Source organism: Hyperolius riggenbachi, chromosome 12 (genome assembly GCF_040937935.1).
Source record: "Hyperolius riggenbachi isolate aHypRig1 chromosome 12, aHypRig1.pri, whole genome shotgun sequence".
In the NCBI taxonomy this organism is placed as follows: domain Eukaryota; kingdom Metazoa; phylum Chordata; class Amphibia; order Anura; family Hyperoliidae; genus Hyperolius; species Hyperolius riggenbachi.
Window position 1 is genome coordinate 213,118,214 of NC_090657.1, and position 22,597 is coordinate 213,140,810.

At 46.0% G+C, this 22,597-nt stretch overlaps 1 long non-coding RNA gene across 1 annotated transcript in view; it reads left to right on the forward strand.

Annotated features, from left to right (window-relative positions):
- Positions 1-22,597, forward strand: part of LOC137541616 (uncharacterized) — a 264,299-nt gene that overhangs the window by 21,937 nt on the left and 219,765 nt on the right. Inside the window, exon 2 of the long non-coding RNA XR_011025232.1 lies at positions 21,324-21,494. This is a non-coding gene — a long non-coding RNA (uncharacterized lncRNA). The remainder of the gene's footprint in view (positions 1-21,323; positions 21,495-22,597) is intronic.

Here is a 22,597-nt window from a genome sequence, read left to right on the forward strand (position 1 = left end):
TGTCCCCTCCAGAGTGTCGGCGGTGATCCGCTGTCATAGGCTGAAGCCAGCGGGGGAACTGTGTGTGGGGTATTCAAAAAGCAATATATATATATATATATATATATATATATATATATATATATATATATATATATACACATTTTTATTTAACCATTTACCGCCATCCTAACGTATTAAAACGTCATGCTTACCGCTATTAACAGCAACATGACGTTTTAATACGTCGCGCATTCCCGCCGCTGCTACCGCCGTGTGTCCGCCGCTACCGCTACCATTACCGTCGGGATCCCGTGCTGGGTGATTGGGGAAGAGGACTGAACAGTCCTCTACCCAATCGCAGTGCCTGGAGTGAATGGACGTGACCGCATACAGGGGCTACGTCCATTCACATAAACAGGAAATGTAACAGTTTAATAAAGTGTAAAAAAAAAAAAAAAAAAAAAATGAACACGGCCTATGAGTGTTCACTAGCGCCATCTTGTGGCCAAAAAGTATATTACACCTACAAAATACATACATTTTCAAGTATATACACATCATTATTAAAATTACACTTCCAACCCTCCCCCCAAAAAAAAACACTTGTAAAAAAAAAATCGGCTTAAAAAAATAAATAAATAGTTGCCTTAGGGACTCAGCTTTTTTTATTCTATATTTTATGGGGGAAAATTAATTTTAATTTATTACATAGGGGCTTGTAATTATGGCCAGAACAAACAGAAAAATAACCACTTATATTTCAAAATAATATACTGTCGCCATACATTGTGGTAGGGACATAATCTAAACGGTTTAATTATCGGGACCACTGGGAAAATAAAACGTGTTTGTTTTATCCACAGGATAATGTTTAATTTTAAAACTATAAAGGCTGAACACTGAGAAATAATGATTTTTTTTCTTTTTTTTCTGTTTTTCTCATTAAAATGCATTTAGAATAAAAAAATTCTTAGCAAAATGTACTATCCACAGAAAGCCTAATTGGTGGCGAAAAAAACGAGGTATAGATCATTTTCTTGTGATAAGTAGTAATAAAGTTATTAGGGAATAAAAGGGAGGAGCGCTGACAACTGAAAATTGCTCTGGTCCGTTAGGATAAAAACCCTTGGGGGTGAACTGGTTAAATAATAATAATAATAATATTTATGAAAAATAAATAAACACTGGAGGGGATGATCAGACACCACCAACAGGAAGCTCTGTTGGTGGGGGTAAAAGGGGGGTGGATCACTTGTGTGTTGTGCGGCCCTGCAGCTTGGCCTTAAAGCTGCAGTGGCCCTATTAACAAAAAATGACCTGGTCACTAGGGGGGTTTAATACCGTGGTCCTCAAGAGGTTAATATTACAGAGCCAAACTAATTGAACATGCATACAGACTGTTTCTGATGAGCTTGCTGGGCAACCTGTAACTCTGGTTGTTTCAAGTGCACTCTACAGGTAACTAGTGGAGTGAGCAAACAATTGGTGTAATGTGACCATGATGGGATTGGTTTGTTAGCAACCTGGCAGCAAATTTCTGTACTAAGTGCAGATGGTATGGGTCCTTATTTGGAAGGCCTGCATAGAGGGCATTGCTGTAGTCCAGCCATGATGAACTAGGGTTGTAAGGTCCTCTCTGAGGGATGAGATAATTTGTGCAATGTTCCTCAGATGAAAGTAGAAATATTTGACTGCAGCCAAGATTTGGTTTCTGAAGCTCAATTCCCCATCGCTTATCACACCAAGGCTGCGCACAAGGTCAGGGCTATTTATGTCTGAATTCCCTGTTCTGATTGGTGTTGATTTAGAGTAGAGATGTTTTAATGCCAGGCATTGGCCTCAGACAACAAGGACCTCCGTTTTGTCAGCATTCAGCTTCAAGCAGTTGTCATTCATCCACTTCTGTAGGTCAGCTAAGCAAGAATTTATTTTTGGAGTAGGGTCTGTTCCACCAGGTTTGAAGGAGAAGTAAAGCTGCGTGCCATCGGCATAGCAGTAGTACGTTAGGCGATGATTGTCCCAAGTGGTAGCATGTAGATTGCAAATAGCAGAGGGGATAGGATTGAACCTTGTGGCACAAAGTTTAGAGGTGCAAGGTTGGACATGACCGGGATACTCTTTGTGTTCTGTCAGACTAGAGGACTGAGCCACTGATGCCAAAGTACTTCTGCAATCTGTTGAGAAAGATTTCATGGTCATCTCTATCAAAAGTGGCTGAGAGATCCAACAGGATTAGGATGGAAGTAACATTGGCCTCCGTCCCTTGCCTTGAGCTGATCTCTACAGATGAGATTGTAGAGGGTCCAAGATGCTGTTTGCTGAGAGCCTGGCTTCATGTGGAGATAGACAGCCTTTTCAATGGTTTCCTAAACAGGGGAAGTTGGTAACAGGTCTGAAGCTGCTCATTCCATATGGATATTTCATGCTTACTTCTTGAATTCCAAGCAACAGGTCCAGCTGTGGTTCTTTCAGCATCTCTGAAATCAGACCGAAAAACCCACGGCACGATTTTATGAACGATTTTCCATGCAACCAATTAATTTTTGGGTGACGAGCAATAGTTTCTGGAATCTCTCAACGTGGGTACGTGTGCGCGATCGAGCGAACAACATTTTGCGACACGTGGCGATAATGTCTGTCATGGCGGGTTGGAAGTTTAAGATCCCCAACGATTCCCGTGCAAAGTGCCACAATCATTCATGCCCGTCGTGTGCCTGACGCGTGTTTCCGCGACAGGCTGATATGTAAGCACAGGATGTTAACCCTTTGGGCTTGATTCAGTAAACCGTGGTAAGTGTTAGCACGCCTGTGAAAAGCCCTATATCATGCCTAAAGTTAGTTTAGGCGTGATAAACTCACCCAAAGCGACCTTATAGGCGCATCGGGTGCCCGTTTTTGTTGCACCCCGATGCGACATTTTGCGCGCACCGCGCGCAATGTGAATTTAGTAAATGGTGCTAAAGTCTTTAGGCATGCTAACTGGGTTAGCACCGTTTACTGAATCTAGCCCTATGTCTGCTTCCATGAAAGCAGGACGTAGACACACTGCATATTTATTGCTGGATTTGTATCAGATGCAAAGATTTTTTTTTCTGTAAAGGTTATTATGCTGCTGCTTATCTTTTAGAGCAGAGAGGAAGTTCTGAGTTCAGATCTGCTTTTAAACCTGCGGATATGTTAAAATAGTTTGGAATATTCTGATGGCATCATTCTAGTTTGGCTCCAGTCTCCTGGCATTTCCCATGAAATGATACTGGTTTGTTGTACAGGAATATAAGGCATATTGTATCGGTAATGTTAGTGACAAGTCAAGACAAATAACATTTATATCGCGCTTTTCTCCTGGCGGACTCAAAGCACCAGAGCTGCAGCCACTAGGACGCGCTCTATAGGCAGTAGCAATGTTAGGGAGACTTGTCTACGGTCTCCTACTGAATAGGTGCTGGCTTACTGAATAGGCAGAGCCGAGATTCGAACCCTGGTCTCCTGCGTCAGAGGCAGAGCCCTTAACCAGTACACCATCCAGCCACTGCATTGAAACAGTGGCAACAACGTGTAAACCGTGGCTCGTGTACATTTGCATCAACACCGTTATTTGATCCCACCCAGAATCTGTCGTCACCACACTTGAAGTATCCTGAGCCGGGGTTAATTTTTTTAAATTAACCCCAAGCTGGGGTAGATTACGGTTTTCAGAAGTGTGTTGCCGCTGGAGTCTCTGCTGTTCACAGCCTCCACTCGTTTTAATATTTGACAGAATCCTCTAGTCCAATTAGAATAGGAGGCACAGATCTACACAGCTCTGAGCATGTGCATAGCCTGGGAGTTCTAATTGGTGGGGATTTAAACTTCTGAACTCAAATCTCTGCTGTGGTGAAATCATCTTATTTTCACCTGAGGAAGATCGCAAAAATCAAGCACCTCATCCCCCCAGAAGATCTGCCAACCTTAGTCCATGCCTTCATTACCTCCGGACTGGACTACTGCAATGCTCTCTACATTGGCCTTCCAAAAAAGGACTTGTACCGCCTACAGCTGATACAGAACACTGCTGTCAGACTGCTGACCAACCAACCCCGTCACTGCCACATAACGCCATTCCTGCACTCCCTTCACTGGCTACCTATAGACTGGAGGGTCCTATTCAAGATCGGCCTACTGACATTTAAATCTATGAATAATCTAGGACCTGGATACATGAAGGAAATGTTACAGCTGCGTAGCAATCCCCGCATTCTCAGATCCACAGGTTCTAATAATCTAGTCATACCCAGAGTCCATCTGGAAACTTTTGGTCACAGAGCCTTCTGTCATGCTGCCCCTACGTTTTGGAACTCCTTACCTCAACAGATCAGGACAGCTCCATCCCTGGACGTGTTTAAATTCAGACTGAAAACCCACCTGTTAAGTTTGGCATTTGCAAAAATATAACTTTTGTTGTGTGAATACTTCATCCTACTACCAACCACTGAATCTGAGAGAGCCTAAGCGCTTTGAGTCCTACAGGAGAAAGCACTATAGAAATGTTATTATATTGTATATAATATGAAAACCAGGAAGCTCCGCCTAGCGATGATGACAACTGTGCAGACGCCGGTGCTGATTCACGTGAGCGCAGAGAAACTCGTGCCTGTGCACTTCACAATAGCTCTGCGCCGTTAGAGGAACTTCCTGGTGGCACGGGAGCAATGGAGACCAGGAATGGGGGGTACCCCGATGCCAACGAGCAGAGCCAGGACACTTCTGTAAAGGTCATTATGTCCACCATGGGCTTTACCTAACAGATTTTACCCCGATTGAGGGTTTTATGTTAAGCCCATACCCACTATTCGATATTTCTGATAACCAGCGATTTTTTTTGAGCGACAAGCGATTCTTCATTATGCGATCTTGCAATGTGGGTACAGACGCGTGGTTTCAGGAACAATGTTTCACACGCAGAGACAATGACTGTAACGCCGGATCAGATCTTTAAGATCCACGATTACTCCCGCGCAAGTACCGTAAGCGCTTGAACTCTCGTTTGTTCCCGTCATGTGCCATCCCATGTACCCGCCAGCAGAAACATGGATCGGGGGGCGGGCGAATTTTGTCATTTGGGTGTGTTGCTGTGATTTATCTTCCTGTGTCGTTAGGTGAGTATTCAGCTTAAAGAGAAACTCCGACCAAGAATTTATCCCAATCAGTAGCTAATTCCTTTTCACAAACAGACCACCAGGGGGTGCTGTATGACTGATATTGTGGTGAAACCCCTCCTACAAGTAACCCCTCCCACAAGAAACTCTGAGTACCGAGGTACTTCTGGCAGTTTCCTGTCTGTGAACCCTGTTACATTGTGGGAAATACGGTAGCTGTTTACAGCTGTTTTCAACTGCCAAAACAGCAAGCAGCAGCTACATCACTTGCCAGCAGTAAAAAGGTCACTATGTAATAAATGTCAGAATATAAATCAGGGATTTAAAATATTTTACAATGGGCAAACGCTGACTAAATCATTTATACATAATTATTGTAAAAATGAAGCACTTTTTTTATTACATTATTTTCACTGGAGTTCCTCGTTAAGGCTGGGTTCACATTGACCGTGAAAATGGTCCATTTATGGGATCCGAAGCCAGCGGATCAACAGACATGTTAATGAATCCTATGCCAGGCACAGATTTCCAGCAGATCTGTTGCTAACGGCACCACCATCGTTGGACTTGAAACCAAGGATGATGAGCAGGCCTACCGTAAGGAGGTTGACAGTATATGCTGGTGGTGTAGGGAGAACTGACTGGTCCTCAACACAGCCAAAACTGTCGAGATGATAGTGGACTTGACTTCAGGAAGAAAGCCCCCACTCCTTCTCCAATCTACATGGACGGCTCTGAGGTAGAAAGAGTAACCAGTGCGCGTCTCCTGGGCACAACCATCTCCAATGACCTGAGCTGGAAGGCAAACACCGCCACCGCCCAGAGGAAAGCCCAGCAGAGACTTTTATTCTTCCTTTGGTATGGTTACGGAGCTGCGGATGAGCTTCTACACTGCCACTATTGAATCTGTCTGGTCTGGTACGCTGGCTCCTCCACCAAGGACAGATACAAACTATAGAGGGTCATCAGACCAGCGGAGAGGATCATAGGGAGATCCCTCCCCTCACTGGACCTCCTTCACAACTCCTGATTGCGCACCAGAGCGACGAGGATTGCAAACGACCCCTGGCCACTGCTCCTTCAGTCAGGTGTCATTAGGCCACAGGTTTCGGGCCATCTCCGCCAGAACTTCAATGCAATGCATAAGCACTCTTTCTTTCCCTCGGTGATAAACTGAACACTTTCCATGCCCTCTCCCACGTCCAGCGCCTCCCCTCTTACTTTCTTACACCCCCCCCCCCCCCCCCGAGGTTCTCTCTGCTTCAAAGACAATAGGGGAATGATAGCTAAGTGAGTTGTGCGCCCCCTCCTACAATGCGCCCTGAGGCTGGAGCCTCTCTCGCCTCTGCCTCGGCCTGGTCTAACGCACTGCACGCAATATGAACGACCCCATAGGCTTCCATTGCCCTAGTGTTAGGTTGCAACAAAATGCTGCACCGCGCCAGTGTGAAAGCGCCCTCAGTAATCTCCGTTAATGCCACCGCCACTGTCCAGAATTGGGCTATAGATGGACCCTGTTGCCAAAATGACTTAGTAGGCACTGCCATAGCTACAAATTACATTGTGGTCTATGGTAGCGCCCAAATCTCACAAAGGGCTGTGGACCATAATCAGGTGTGTTTGCAGAATAAGGTATGCGCCCGGAGCGCTGTATTCACATTCCTTTGATTTTCTGTTCCCCCATTTTTGCGTTGGAAGAGGTACCCCGGAATATAGATGTAATAATGATGATGGTTATAATAATTCCCCTGTAATTAGCACCAGATTACAGTCCCCTTTGTCTTGGCACTCTGTCTGCCTCCGCACAGCTTCCCTGAAAGGTCCTGCGTCTCTTCCCTCTCCTGATAATTGTGTCTGACACATGTATGCAATACATCAAAGCCTCTCTCCATTCTTTGCCCGTCCGGCAATCTCCATTCCGCCCGTGTCCAGGCTTCAGCCGAGGGTGGGGCCAGGCGGTCCACACCGACATGTACCATGTGCGTAGCCTGGCTGATAATGATTTATTTCACAGCAAAGAGCAAATCACTCATGCAGCCTCATGGTGCAACAGCACCAGCCTAGGCTGCAGACACCTGGGCTAGGGATGAACAAAATTGTCTCTAGCAGTTTATCGCTCATAGACTGTAAGCCTGATGGGACAGGTCCTCTTCCCTCGTACTGTATCCTGTGTTCCCCCACCTCATAGACTGTACGCCTGATGGGACAGGTCCTCTTCCCTCCTACTGTATCCTGCGTTCCTCCACCTCATAGACTGTAAGCCTGATGGGACAGGTCCTCTTCCCTCCTACTGTATCCTGTGTTCCTCCACCTCATAGACTGTAAGCCTGATGGGACAGGTCCTCTTCCCTCCTACTGTATCCTGTGTTCCCCCACCTCGTAGACAGTAAGCCTGATGGGACAGGTCCTCTTCCCTCCTACTGTATCCTGTGTTCCCTCACGTCTCAGATTGTAAGCCTGATGGGACAGGTCCTCTTCCCTCCTACTGTATCCTGTGTTCCCTCACGTCTCAGATTGTAAGCCTGATGGGACAGGTCCTCTTCCCTCCTACTGTATCCTTTGTTCCCTCAATTATTAGATTGTAATCCTGATGGGACAGGTCCTCTTCCCTCCTACTGTATCCTGTGTTCCTTCACCTATTAGATTGTAAACCCAGTGAGACAGGTCCTCTTCCCTACTACTGTATCCTGTGTTCCCTCACCTCTTAGACTGTAAGCCTGATGGGACAGGTCCTCTTCCCTTATACTGTATCCTGTGTTCCCTCACCTATTAGATTGTAAACCCAGTGAGACAGGTCCTCTTCCCTACTACTGTATCCTGTGTTCCCTCACCTCTTAGACTGTAAGCCTGATGGGACAGGTCCTCTTCCCTCGTACTGTATCCTGTGTTCCCCCACCTCATAGACTGTACGCCTGATGGGACAGGTCCTCTTCCCTCCTACTGTATGCTGTGTTCCCCCACCTATAAGATTGTAAATGGATCACACTTAGATAGGGCTGCGCTGTCCACTAATCTTTCCTGGCATCTGGCTCGGCGTCCCGCGCTTCCTCAGATTTCTCCCGCCTTGGACTCCCGATCTCCCGCTATCCAGTGAGATAGTTTCGGCTTCGCTCAATTACAGCGACGTCAGACGCGCACGAACGTAGCTCCGCCCTACGCGTTTCGTCCAATCGGACTCCTCAGGGGCTGACGTCACTAACACGTCACGTCCCTCTTATACTGCACTGCACTCCGCCTTCTGTTCTTTAATCTATGCGTCCCAATACAATGTAGGCTACAACAATATGACCGCCGCTACTAGCTATTCAGCATCTTTCTTAGTCAGTATCCGGGCTCATCAAATTTGGTTTATTCTAGGGTTTAATATCTCTGCATCCCCTGCACCCCCTGCATGGGGAAAAAACCTTTTTGTCCCAGTAAATCCCCTGTTGTAGTTCTTGGGGGTTCAATAAAGCTGTTAACCAATTTTGATTTCAAATTTGGGGCTCTTCTGTAAACAAACTTAGGCTTTTCAGGCACAGCTTTTTTAAGGGTAGGGTCCAACTGTAAAATATTCCAGTACTTTCTTATTGGGGATTTTCAGTATAGAAAATTGACCCTAGAATAAACCAAATTTGATGAGTCCGGATACTGATTAGGGCCCGTTCAGACTACAAAATGCGGACCGCAACGCATGCGGACCGCAACGCGTACGAACGCACGCATGTCCGCGTTCGTATGCGTTGCGTGGCTGATCCCATCACTGAAAAGTGAATGGGACAGCCGCGCGTTTTTGTAAAATCTGCGTGCAGCATGCGTTCCCGGACCGCACAGGTCCGGAACGCATGCTGTGTGAACATCAGACATTGCACTCTATGCAATGTCTGATGTCCTGCGTGTCGGCCCCCCCCGCACGCGTTTCCAAAACGCATATGGAAACGCGTGTAGTGTGAACGGGCCCTAAGAAAGATGCTGAATAGCTAGTAGCGGCGGTCATATTGTTGTAGCCTACATTGTATTGGGACGCATAGATTAAAGAACAGAAGGCGGAGCGCAGTGCAGTATAAGAGGGACGAGACACGCTAGTGACGTCAGCCCCTGAGGAGTCCGATTGGACGAAACGCGTAGGGCGGAGCTACGTTCGTGCGCGTCTGACGTCACTGTAATTGAGCGAAGCCGAAACTATCTCACTGGATAGCGGGAGATCGGGAGTCCAAGGCGGGAGAAATCTGAGGAAGCGCGGGACGCCGAGCCAGATGCCAGGACAGACCCCACTGCCAGGACATATGATGTGCTATATTTCAAGAGGAACTATGTGAGTGCCAATTATAGCGCGGATGGCTTTTTATTCTCAGGCATAATACGCTATGATGGTTTTATGTGTTTTATGTTTCATACATGGTGGAAACTTTTATATGAGTATTAAAGCAGCATTGAAGATTGAAAGTGCCAGTGGGGTGATTTACACCATTACATGCTAGATCCACCTGGTTTCTGAGGTGGCAACAATCTGGAGAGCGCAATCTAATATTGGGGAGCGGACTCACAAGCAGTGCATTTTTTCACTATCACCTGGGTGTTTTACAATATTGCGACAGAATTACGCTATGTATAGCGACCTTTTATCTTATAGGTGTTATTGGTGAGCGCAGCTCAGCGGAATAAGTGATTATAAGATTGTAAAAGCAGCCATACACTGGTCGATTGCCACCAGATCGACCAGCAGATAGATCCCTCTGTGATCGAATCTGATCAAAGAGGGATCTATTGGCTGCCTACACTGCAAAGAGATTTTGAACCGATTTCACTAGGAAATCGATTCACAATCTGTGGAGCTGCCGCCACTGTCCCCAGCTTACATTACCTGATCCGGCCGGCGCGAGTCCCCATGGTCCCTTCTCTGCTCTGGGCTTCGGTTTCACTTTACTTCCTGTCGGGGAAGTTTAAACAGAAGAGGGTGCTCTACTGTTTAAACTTCCCCCGACAGGAAGTAACTGAGGCCATCCGGAGACCAGCACTGAGAATGGACAGCGGGGACACGCGCCGGCGGAACAGGTAATGTATTGCCACTAGCGTCGGTCATCGGACATTCGAATACCGCTATCAACGCACTCCCGACCCACCAGTGATCGAGCAAAATTTTCCACGCTGACATATCGACGGGATTGATTTCCGACGGAAAACGGTTGATCGGTCAGCGTTTGCGTATCGATTTCATAAATCTGCTATCAGTGGGAAATCGAGTAAGTGTAATGGCACCTTAAGCCTGATGGGACAGCTCCTCTTTCGCTCCTCCTGTATCCTGTGTTTCTTCACCTCTAAGATTGTCAGCGTGATGGGACAGGTCCTCTTCTCCTTCTACTGCATTCTGTCTTCTCTCATCTCTGATGAGACAGGTCCTCTTTCCATATCTTGTATTCCTTCCCTTGTTAGACTGCAACATACGTAAGCTAATGCTAGATAATAGGTCAGTGCTGTAGAAATAAGGGGGCAGAGCTGGGACAAGGTCCTCCAGCACCCAAGGCTGAGACAGCAAAGTGCGCCCCTCCATCCCTGCCACCCCAGCCGTCACACACTTATTGCTATTAGACTAAGAGGTGCCACAGGGCCCACAACCTCCACAACACCTTAATATCTAGTTATCTGGCTTGCAGTCACTGCCATGTATCCCCTTTTCTTATTTCTTTCTGCTTCAAACACAATTAGGAATGACAGCTGAATGAATTGTGCGCCCTCTCCTACACTGCGCCCTGAGGCTGGAGCCTCTCCAGCCTATGCCTCGGCCCGGCCCTGTAAGGGGGAACATCTGATTTGAATCCAGATGATCAGCATTCCAGGTGAGTAATTTAGAAAGTGTAATAGACGGAGGATCAGCATGTCAGCTCCCTACTGATGCTCATATGTCTTTGAAACGTAAGATCAGTTTGATCTAGCAATAGATTTGTAAAGCTCTGATTGGTCAAGTGAGCACAGCCAATCAGAGCCTTAGCTCCTCAAATCAATCACACTTTTGCCCACTCGTTCTGCTACACAAGCATTACCACAGCCTGGGAACTGTAAGTGAGCAGTGGTAGGCAACCAAGCATCCAAATGCGATGTGCTTTGGTCGTTGTCCCTCTGCCTCCAGGAACAGCAAATGGAATTCCCAAGAGAAGAGACCCAGCACAGTCTTCCAATGTATTCACCCTCCTTATCAAGCCAACAATACACTTCAATCACAATCAGCCCTAAATAGTGGTGGCTCGGCTCCACAATGGAGCCAATGAAAATGTCCTGGACGCCCTGTTGCCAACCAATCAGGTTAAGTTCCTGCCCATAAGCTCTCCCAATTTGGTGGAGGACCTGATGGAGAACTGCATCTAAAAATATAGTCCAATCAGTTTAAATCGGCCGCTGAAACGCCGACCAGTGGGGGCATTGCATGTCCAAAAGTAAAAAACGTCACATTACCGATGTACCCGTAAATCCGCAAAAGAAATACGCGTTAAAACGTATGCGTCTCCACTCCAAATGACGCTCATGTCCGGGTCGCGGCTTGATGACGTCATCAAGCCGGGACCCGGCGCTGACGTCAGACGGAGCAGAGATGCCGGCCAGAGCAGAGGGGGGCGCCGATCATCGCTGGAACGGCAGGGAGGTGAGTGGATCCTCTTCTTTCCCCCCCTGCCGCCGCCACTGTCAAAGTGATCACTACGATCCGACGGCGATCGTAGTGATCAGCAGCCATACGCGATCACCTGAGCTGTCATATGACAACTTAATCTCCCCCTCCGGGTGCGCACGATCGCGTCGGGACGGCTTGTTAGCGCGGACGTTGAATCAACGTCCGGTCAGAACGGTACCACCACCTGCTTGATTCAATGTACCTGGTCCGCAAGTGGTTAAAAAGGATACAGATCCACCTGTACTCCATTAAAAAAGGTAAATAAATTGAAAAATATGTATCGCTGTCTGGTGGCCACCCAAAGCGGCAGCCAGACAGAGGCCGTCATCAAAAATAATAATCATAATCGCTCGCCTTTCCAGACTGGCGTCCGCATCAAACGGAGACCAGTCTGGGCCGGCCACGTGTACCCACTACCATCTCCTCCCGACTGGTCCCCCCAAAAATATGGCAACCAGTCGGAAAAGGAATAGAGTAAACAAAAACTAAAAATTGTATTAATAAGCCTTCCCAGACTGGCGACCGCACCCGACGGCAAGCCAGTCTAGACTGGCCAAAGACAATTAATTTAACACCATTCCCTTCCATCAGCAAACAGCGGCCAGTTGGAAGCGGAAAGATTAAAAATAACAACAATAAACAGAACCAACCTGAACAAGTAGGCCCGAGGCATCCAGACCAAATAAATTACAACAAAACATCTATCTTTAATTACATGGAACTATCTCTCACTCACGGTCAAGACCTCCAGGACCTAGAGCATCTAGCTTATTAATAATATAGGTTGGTTCTGTTTATTGTTATTTTTAATCTGTCCAATTCATCTTAACGCTTCCGGGTTTTTGACGCGTACGTTTTTACACGTATTTCTTTTGTGGATTTACGTGTACGTCAGAAATGTGACGTTTTTTACTTCTGGACATGCACTGCCCCCACTGGTCGGCGTTTCAGCGGCTGATTTAAACGGATTAGACTATAGTTTTAGATGCAGTTCCCCATCAGGTCCTTTACCAAATGGGAGGGCTTATGGGCAGGAACTTAACCTGATTGGTTGGCTACAGGGCATCCAGGCCATTTTGATTGGCTCCACTGTGGAGCCACCACTATTTAAGGCTGATTGTAATTGTATTAACTCAGAGGGCTTGTTGGCTCGATAAATAGAGGAAGCTCCTCTCGAGACGTCGCATTGACTTGGCATTTGTATCTTTGATGCCTTGAAATAAAGAGCTTGAATACATTTGAAGATGGTGCTGGGTCTCTCCTCTTGGTAATTCTAGCCTGGGAACTAGCATGTTGTAGAAGCCACTCAATATGCCAGCCTCCAAAAATGCCTGTATGTGTATTCTAACATATTATAGTATATAATCTGTTATAGTAAACTCCATGGGACCAGGAAAAATGGTTTACTATATCAGAAGTTTACTGTATAAGAAATTGTCCTAGAAATAGCCCAGCATGCACTGGTACATCCTCTGCTGCAAAAGATCAACTCTGTCCTCTCTTTGGAGGTACAGTTCAAGCAGCACTTTACATATGGTGGACTACAAGGTTTAAGTGTACCTTAGGGCTGCATAGCCAGGCTGGACAAATCACTGGTACAGTATCCAGAGCTCCTTAAAAATTGCAGCCCTCATTGAATAGAGGCAGCCACTCGCTTCCTGTGAGTGGCTCCGATACCTCCGTGGGCGGGACTTGTAGCACGTATCCTGCAAAACTTTCTCCTCACACTTGGGCCAATCATGAAGCCTCTCTTTAAAATGCAGCCAATCATAATTAGACACTCGCATCTGTAATGCAAGTGGCTCCGATACCTCCGCGGGCGGGACTTCGCACTTGCAGCAAGTAGGCTGCTCTTATCTACACTACAAGTGAAAGTAGCCTGTGTATTGTGCTCCACACTAACAAGGAACGAGATACCCGGAAATGCGTACAATCCCGTGGGAGGACTGTGACGATACGTTTATCAGTGATGTGGAAGTGGTAATGCTGCATCCTCTTTTGTTTACATTTTCCCCAGGCTGCTTATTTGTACAGTACTGTATATCCAGCGCTGGGGCTATTCTTCTTGTCTTACAAATGTTATCCGACATCAACTCACTTGCAACCAGCCTGAAGAGAGCAGCAGACCATGTGTTTCACACTGACGTATGACGTATGCGCCGCTCATTGAAATATGACGCATGCACCGTCCACTGACATATGACACATGCTCCCCCACTAACATGATGAATGCCCCGCCCACTGACATATAACACATAAACCGCCCACTGTTTACTATATCCAGAGTCAGCGTCACAATGGCCAAAAAACATGTTTACTATAATACAATAGACGTTTTATTATATCCGGGTTTACTATACCAGGTGTTGCTTCCATAGACCTATAATGGAGATTGGCCCGAGACCTGGAGAGGTTGTTTACTATACCCGAGCTTATTATAACGAAATCATACTGTAATAGATTTGCCTTTACGGACTTGTTCTGGCTATGACCCCCCCCCCCCCCCCTCCCCTTATGTGGATGACTACAGCATGCAGACATCACTGCTGATATATGTACTGAGGATTTGCTGCAATTATAATCACTTAATCTCCTTTCAGCTGTGTAATTTTCCCACCATTTACGGCGTTTAAGAAAATATTTGTTTTTTTGTCACCAATCATTCTCTTACTGTTACGTTAGCTAAAAAATAACAATAAGTGAGGGAGCGCTGTCAGTCGTCAGCGGGGCGAGTGATTGAGAGCCTTCCCTGACACCTTCAACAAAGAGACGCCTCTGTCCGGACTTGTCTGCCTGTCAGCGCTCCATAATTGGATTCAGTCAGTTAAGCCCAACCCGGGGGTTACGTCGCTGCCGCTGAACGCAGTCGCTGTTCCTCATCATAGAACACAATGGACTGACCCGCCAGACGAGACAGGAGCCCACCGAGCCGTCTCCTGATGGGCGACTCAGACCCGGGTCACATTCCTGGGCCTGCCGGTGCTCCAACACTTTATCCTACACGTCGAACTAACCTACATCCCATAGACTTTTACTATCCCTTCCCCTCCCCCAACCCTAACCCCTAACCCTCCTGGTATACGTTTGATAGTGGATGTAGGCAAATTCGACGTGTAGGTTATCACGTCGGAACACCGGCGCTGGGATATGACACGCGATGAGCAAATGCTCGCCAAAACGGCACGCTCAGGTGTTCCGGGGTGTCAGCCGCCACTCTTCATTTCCTGTATTTATTTAGCTCCGACGCAACGCACAGTGCTTTATAGAGTCCATAAAACGTCTAAGTATCAGTCCCGGCTGGCGAGGGAGCTCACCACTTAATTCTAGGGTTGCCACAAGCACATCTAAGTTATACAGGTTCTGGGGCTACTCACGCATAATCAGTGCCTAAACTGCCTCTTATGCTCGATTCTGCGCTCGATCGTTTTTGCCGCTCGATTCTGCAGTCGATTCTCTTATCTTCCGCTCGTTTTTTTATTCACCTCTATGAGAAATCTAGCGCCGAAATGATCCAACGGGAAATCGGACATGTGGGAAATGATCTATCAAGCCATCTAAATGGCTCAAACACGAACCGTGTATTTCCAGCATAACTAGCCACAAGGCATGTATAATTCATATGTCCCGGTATTTAAAGGGATGAGGTGGCAGCCCTATCTAATTGGCGTAAGCGCTGTGTTGCTAGGTGTGTTGTGTGTGTATAGTTTGTTAACTTTCACACCTCCGTCCTGCCCTGCCCACACCCATTTTAGTGCAAGGTCTTTTTTTATGCATTTAAAGGACAACTGAAGCAAGAGGTATATGATGGCTGCCATGTTTATTTACTTTTAAGCAATACCAGTTGCCTGGTAGTCCATCTGATCTATTTGGTTGCAGTAGTGTCTGAATAAGGGCTGGTTCAGACGGGCGTTTTTGTGGCGTTTAACGCAGCGTTTCAGACGCAGCGTTTCTTGGGATCTACTGCCATCCCATGCAAGTGAATGGGAGCGTTTAGAGCTGGCTTTTGCAGGCTTTCATGAAAGCCTGGCAGTAGATCCCAGCGTTGCATCTAGTCTCAAAAGCAACATGCTGCTTTCAGAGGCAGTAAACGCGAGGAAACAATAGCAGAGACCAAAACTGCTAGCCTTGAACGCTTTTCAAAAGCCTTCAAAAGCTAGCTTTTAAACGCTGGCGTTTGAACGCAATGCCAAGCAAAAGCTCAGCAGACGCCCGTGTGAACCAGCCCTAACACCAGAAACAAACCTGCAGCTAATCTTGTCAGATCTGACAATAATGTCAGAAACAGCTGATCTGCTGCATGCTTGTTCAGGGGCTATGGCTAAAAGTATTAAAGGCAGAGGATCAGCAGGACAGCCAGGCAACTAAAATTGCTTAAAAGGAAATAAATATGGCAGCCTTCTTATCTCCCTAGCTTCAGTTGCCCTTTAATAGAACACTGATCAAAATGATAGCCCTTGTTTAGGCTTCATTGAAGCGACCACAAAAAAACAAAGAAAGATACTTACCTCAGTAGATTGCAGCGCAACGGCCGCACTTTGAACGTCGTATTGCTAGATAGTGTACTGGTTAAGGGCTCTGCTTCTGAAACAGGAGGCCAGCTTTCAAATCTTGGCTCTTCTTGTTCAGTAAGCCAGCACCTATTCAGTAAGGAAACCGTGGGCAAGACTCCCTAACACTGATGTTCATAAAATGTCCACATTTCCGTTTGGAAATCAGATTTCTGCAGTACTCTGTAATTTTATCCAATCATAGAACTCAGAAGTATTTGGCCAATCAGAGAATGCAAAAAAAAAAAAAAAAATCACAAAATCGGAAATCGGAAGCTGGCAATCCGAAGAATCGGTAATCAGCATTGTCGGAGATCACAATTTCCACTAAATCAAAAATAGGTATTTCTGACCATCCCTAGTCACTGGGGACATGACTATGTACTCTATAAAGTGCTGCTAAAGCTGTCAGTACAATATAAATACACAATAATAAGCAGCATTCAGTCCAGTTCTGTTGGACTCCCTGCCAGCCTGGTGGACTCCCTGCCAGCCTGGTGTAATCAGGGCTCATACCCTGCGGGGTTCACGTAATTCAAGTCAACAATTTCCAGGGAGTGGCAGAAGTTGCACAATGCAAATTTCATCAGAATTTACACTGATGGAAATAAAGTTAAAGGAGAATTTCACAAAGTGTCATTAAGCCCGGACTAAAACAAGAATAACAATGACTGACACCTATTCAAGTCATTTTTGGAGTTCTCAGCAGAATGATTTGTGAATCGTGCTCAGATGCTGACTAATGTTTTGGAATTAGAGGGGAAAGAAAATCTTGGCTGAAACACAAAAGCAGCAGTGAGGCAGCGGTCACTCTCGTCTGAAATCGTGTGCGTTTTGCTGAAAACCCGTTTATTGCACATGTAATGTTAACTAACTTCACTGCTACGAAAAATCGCATATGCAAAATTGCATGCAAAATAAGGCTATGGCAAGTGTGAATGGCCCCCAGTTAGGGTTCGTTCAGACTATACGCGGTGCCATGCGCATAGCCTGCTTAGACAGCCCTTCTACAGTTCTTATCATATGCGCTGCGCAGCAGTACGAGTTATCGCACTGCTGCATGCATTTTCAGGAAAAGCGCAAATCCCATTTCTTCCTCCCGAGGTAAGTACCCCCCAGGGGGCGTTTTTTTTTTTAATTTTTTATACAGAGTCTCTTTAACGGCCACATTGTAACACGGCACATCACAAACTATGGGCCTGATGTACAACATTGCGGTAATATTGGCGTGCACAGACTGCGCATGGCAATATTACCCTAACCGCTGGCAGCAAGTATGGCGAGTCGCGCTATTAGCACGACCCGCGATACTCAAGTAACGCAACCGTTGCTATGGCAACTAGTGTTACTAACGAGCATTACCGGTAGTAACAGTCACGCAACTAGAGTACTGCAGGTCGGGCTAATAGCGTAACTTTCGGTACTTCCTGCTGGGAGTATCGGTAAGCTTGCCGTGTCCTGTCTGTGCACAGCAGTATTACCGCAATTCTGTGCATCAGGCCCAATATATGGAACTGATATCTGGCACTCTGGAACCAATATCTAGAGCTTGGCTAATCATAGCCGGACTCCGTAGCCACCAACATTGCGATCTATGGTGGCGCCGGTTGCACCCAAACCACCTGATCTGTTCTCTGAGCATCTATCACAGCGTAACATTGCCAGAAAGACAAGCCAGGGGATGAGTGCATGAATAGCAGGAACTGGGAAACGAGGGTGCCCAATTAGGGATAGTAGAATATCGGTATAATTTACCGATATTTGCTGATATTTTACTACAACTTAAAGAGGAACTGTAACCAAGGATTGAACTTCATCCCAATCAGTAGCTGATACCCCCTTTCCCATGAGAAATCTTTACCTGTTCTCAAACCGATCATCAGGAGGGCCTGTATGGCTGATATTGTGGTGAAACCCCTCCCACAGTGTGATGACATGACCATGGTGCTGACATCACACTGTGGGAGCCTTGTTGCATTGTGGGGAAATAACAGCTGTTTCTAGCTGTCAAAAATGCATCATCTCTTTCCACAGACCTCACCTGTCAGCAGTAAAAATGTCACCATGTGATAAATGTCAGAATGTAAATCAGGGAGAAGATTTTACAATGGGCAAACACTGACTAAATAATCTTGATAAAAATCAATGAATACAAATAAGGAGACACAAGAAAGAAAAAAAAAAAAAGAAATCGGGAGTAACTAGAAATCATGGAGCCCCCCAGCAAAACTTTGTGGGGTACCCTGTTCCCTGTTTATTCAAGGCAGTCGGAGAGTACAGAGCCCTTTGGCCTCTGAGGAAGCGGGGAGACCCGTGAAACGGCTGTCAGGCTGCTCTGTCACTCTGGTGATTGCTGGAACTGTATGCATCTGATGGATGAAAGCATTTAAGAAAATACACACTGGTGCCCTTTACTCTTTGATTGCCTTGAATGAACTATCTGCTGCTGAGAGAACAGTATTTCTCCAGCATCCAAAGCATCTTTGCTTCTTCTACATTGGGTGCCAGCTACTGCATCATCCCTGCGGGTTGGTGACTTGTCCAGGGTCATATTTGAAGTACGTCAATTTTTACCCCCTTTACCTCATGCCAGGTCACGTGCAGACACAATCCCATGTACTCCCCCATGTGTCCTCTGTTCCCCCCCGCTTACCCCATACCAGGTCACGTGCAGACACCATCCTATGTACTCCCGCATGTGTCCTCTGCCCCCTCCCCCCTTACCCCATGCCCAGGGCAAGTGCTACCTTCATAACCTCCTTTATTTCTCCCCTCCCTAAATGACATGCATGAACGTTACTGCTCCATGAGATATGTGTTGCCAACCAAAATCAGTAAATTTGCTGTTAGTAAAAAAAACTTGGGCTGCCAGTAAAGTCTGTGATAACTTTGTGGTGTCAGTAAAAAAAAAAAAACCTCCCTTCCATAGTAGATAAGAGCACTTACTGCTTATCAGTTCCTGTGTCACTCTGTAATGTACACTACTCTACCTAAAGGTGGACATACATCAGTAACCATCACATTTGATAATTATCTGATGAAAATCGGTGCCGCCGAGAGCATGCCCAATCGACAATTCAAGCAATTTCAGCTCAAATTTGGTTGCATGTAACAATCAGACATGCTGGAAAATCTGGAGCCGACATGCTCGATCGGGTGTGCGGCGGTAACAGCGTGCGGTAATAGAGTACAATGAACGCAGTGGAAACTTCCAGTTATGTCCCCCCAAATGTAGATGTAACCCTCCCCCCCCCCACCAGTACCCGTGCATTAATACTTTGCATGTCCAGAGTCCGCCTCTGTCTCTGCACTCTTCCTCCTCCTTTGTGCCCCATGTGGTTTCTGGTGTATTGCACATGGGGTTGCGGTGGGCGTAACAATAGATCCTGCAAGGGATGCAGCCGCAGGGGGGCCCATAAACCACAAGGGGCCCCATCCTGAGAGACTGACAACAAAGGGCAAGGAGAGAAAAAACTTTCTGCTCTCTGAACAATTTTTCTAATGACTGCATCTGCTCAGACGCTGATAAGGAATCATACAAAGTTTTGCAGACAAAGATTGTAGATTTTTTTTGGCGGGAGGGGGCCCCATCCAAAGTTTTGCAGGGGGGCCCAATTGTTTCTAGTTACGCCCATGGGTGTGACATATTTAATTCAAGTGATATTAGAGGTCAGTAAAGTGAATGTTCGGTCAGTAAATTTTTTGAGCTTTGTCAGTAAAAAAAAATTTCTGAGGTCGGCAACACTACATGAGACACCTGCACTACCCAGAGCAGAGTAACGGAGCAGTTTCAGTGCCCTGCTCCCACGATGGCTCTGGTCCCCTTCCCTGAACACGCCTAGCCTTATTCACCTCTGTAAAGGTCCATGCACACAGCATACAAATGTCTGTACAGACACGTGTTGAGCGACGGTTTGTGAGCCGGTTTGTTGGTGTGGACATGGCAAGCGACAAAGACTGTCAACAGACTGTCTGCAGACACAGCCATGTTTGAGCAATTCAACTGGTGAATCTCTGGTGACTTTTGTCTCACAAACCGTTGCTTAGTCTGTTGGCGTCCTGTCGTGTGTAGGAAACTCTCCTACAGACAGCAGAGTTGCTACCATAGTACTACTACTATACGTAGTCTGTGGCAGGCAGCTTTCGTCGTGTCTTCATTGTTTCTGTTGTCACGTGTGTACAACTGTCACCAACTCGAATTGTCGCTGCCATAAATATGCTGTTGTCTGTTTGTTGCTGCCTCACAACTACAGACAAATGTATGCCGTGTGTATGGGCCTTAAAGAAAACCAGAGATGAAACATCCTTGTGTATTTTACCAAATATATCAATGGGAACATGACAGTAAACACCTACTCTGCTCTTTGTCTCATTCTTCACTGCTCAGTCTTCTTGTTATCAGCTCTGATAAAATCTCAGACTGAGCATTCATTCTGACTTTGTCCTGTAATGATTATAGCGGAGTCAGTCTTCTGTGATGCCTATTCAAGCCCAAGCCTGCCCCCTTGTGGCTCAGATTTCCTGCTATGTATCCTCGTAGCAGGAATGCAGAGCCACGAGGGGGCAGGCTTGGGCTTGAAAAGACTTCACAGAAGACTGACTCGGCTATAATAATTATGGGACTGAATACTTAGTCGGGGATTTTATCAGGACTGTTAACAAGAAGACTGAGCAGTGAAAAATGAAACAAAGAGCAGAGTAGGTGTTTACTGTCATCATGTTCCCATTGATATACTGTATATGGTAAGATACATGAGGGTGCTTCGTCTCTGGTTCTCTTTAAGGGAGGTTCACCTGCTGTCTTGGAGATGCTCTAGGAAAGGAAAACTATGGCGAGCGTGATACCATTTTCCTGTTCCTTGAGTTATGTGATGGAACAATGGTTGGGAATAAAACACTATACCACGGAAACCGCCAAAACATTATGTCCAAGATCCACTAGGAAAAGACAAGCATGACTCACCCAATAGTGGGATAAGCTGGATGGGGCTAACTATCTTTTATGTATACTTACAGGGTCCTATCAGGTGGAAGGGGCTGAGCCATAACCCACTTGTGTGGCAATGGAGGCTTACCATTGGAAAAGGGGACAATGAGCAATGGTGGAGTGATGGGGGTTCTGGGATTGAACGGAAGAGAGAAGAGTTATTTTGTGTATTTGGTCTATAGAGTGCCTCTGCTTAGAAGGTAAGTCCTTATATATTTTAATTGTAGTTATTTTTTAGAGTTACTACAAATTAAAGTAATAATAATAGTTAATTTCCCCATGAAGAGATGGACTAGTCCAAAACCTGTCAGTGGTTCTTTTCCGTTAGCTGGGCACATCCTGTAGGTGGCGACAAATCTCCACCAGAGTTACATCTTTCCCTACTATCCATGGCGGCCTGGAGGGGGAATAGTAATTAGCGCCACCTGCCGGATGCGCCCGGCTAACGGATAAGTACCCCTGTCAGTTCTATCAGATTTCTTCTACCTACTGTAAGTGACAGCAACATAGGAGAAAAGTAATTTATTGCTCCTTTTACTCTGGAAAAATGTACTTCTTATTTATATATGTTTGCACATATTTTAAATTGTAAAATTTTTCGCCATAGTGTCCCTTTAATGATAAGTAATTACCGTCACTTTACTGTCAGTAAATAGCTACTGAGAGCAGAAAAGAGATACAAATGATTAATAATTCATAGATTTGAGCTCTGGCATACTTCAATGCATGTGTCATTGAGCAGAGACAATGAAACAGGAAAAACTTAAAAACTAGATTTAAGTATAAAATAAAACTGTGGGATAGCTAAAAATGCATTTTTAGGAGAAAGAGGATAGATACAATTGTTTTTCTCATCAGTTTATTTTCACCTCGGATGTCCTTTAAGACTGTGAACTGGTTCCTCTGGGTAATTGGCAGTCAGTGAAGAGCTTGACAGAGAGGAGAAGCAGAGGAAGAGCGAGAAGAGAGTTGCATGAGATGAGCAGCTGAGTTCAGTACAGATTGGAGCGGTGCCAGTCTGGTAGTTGGTTGTCCACAATGCAGTATGCTACAGTCGTCCACACGAGATATTATAAGAGCATGTATTAACATTCTAGTTGTGTACTGAGTGAGTGTGAAAGGTCTGATGCGAGATATGTTTTTGAGTTGGAGATGGCAGGAGCTGGTTAAGGAGTGAATGTGAGGAATAAAACAGAGAGTAGTCAAATATTACCCCTAAGCACCATGCATTGGGAACTGAAAGGGGAACTGAAGTAAGAGGTATACGGAGGCTGCCATATTTATTTCCTTTTAATCAATACCA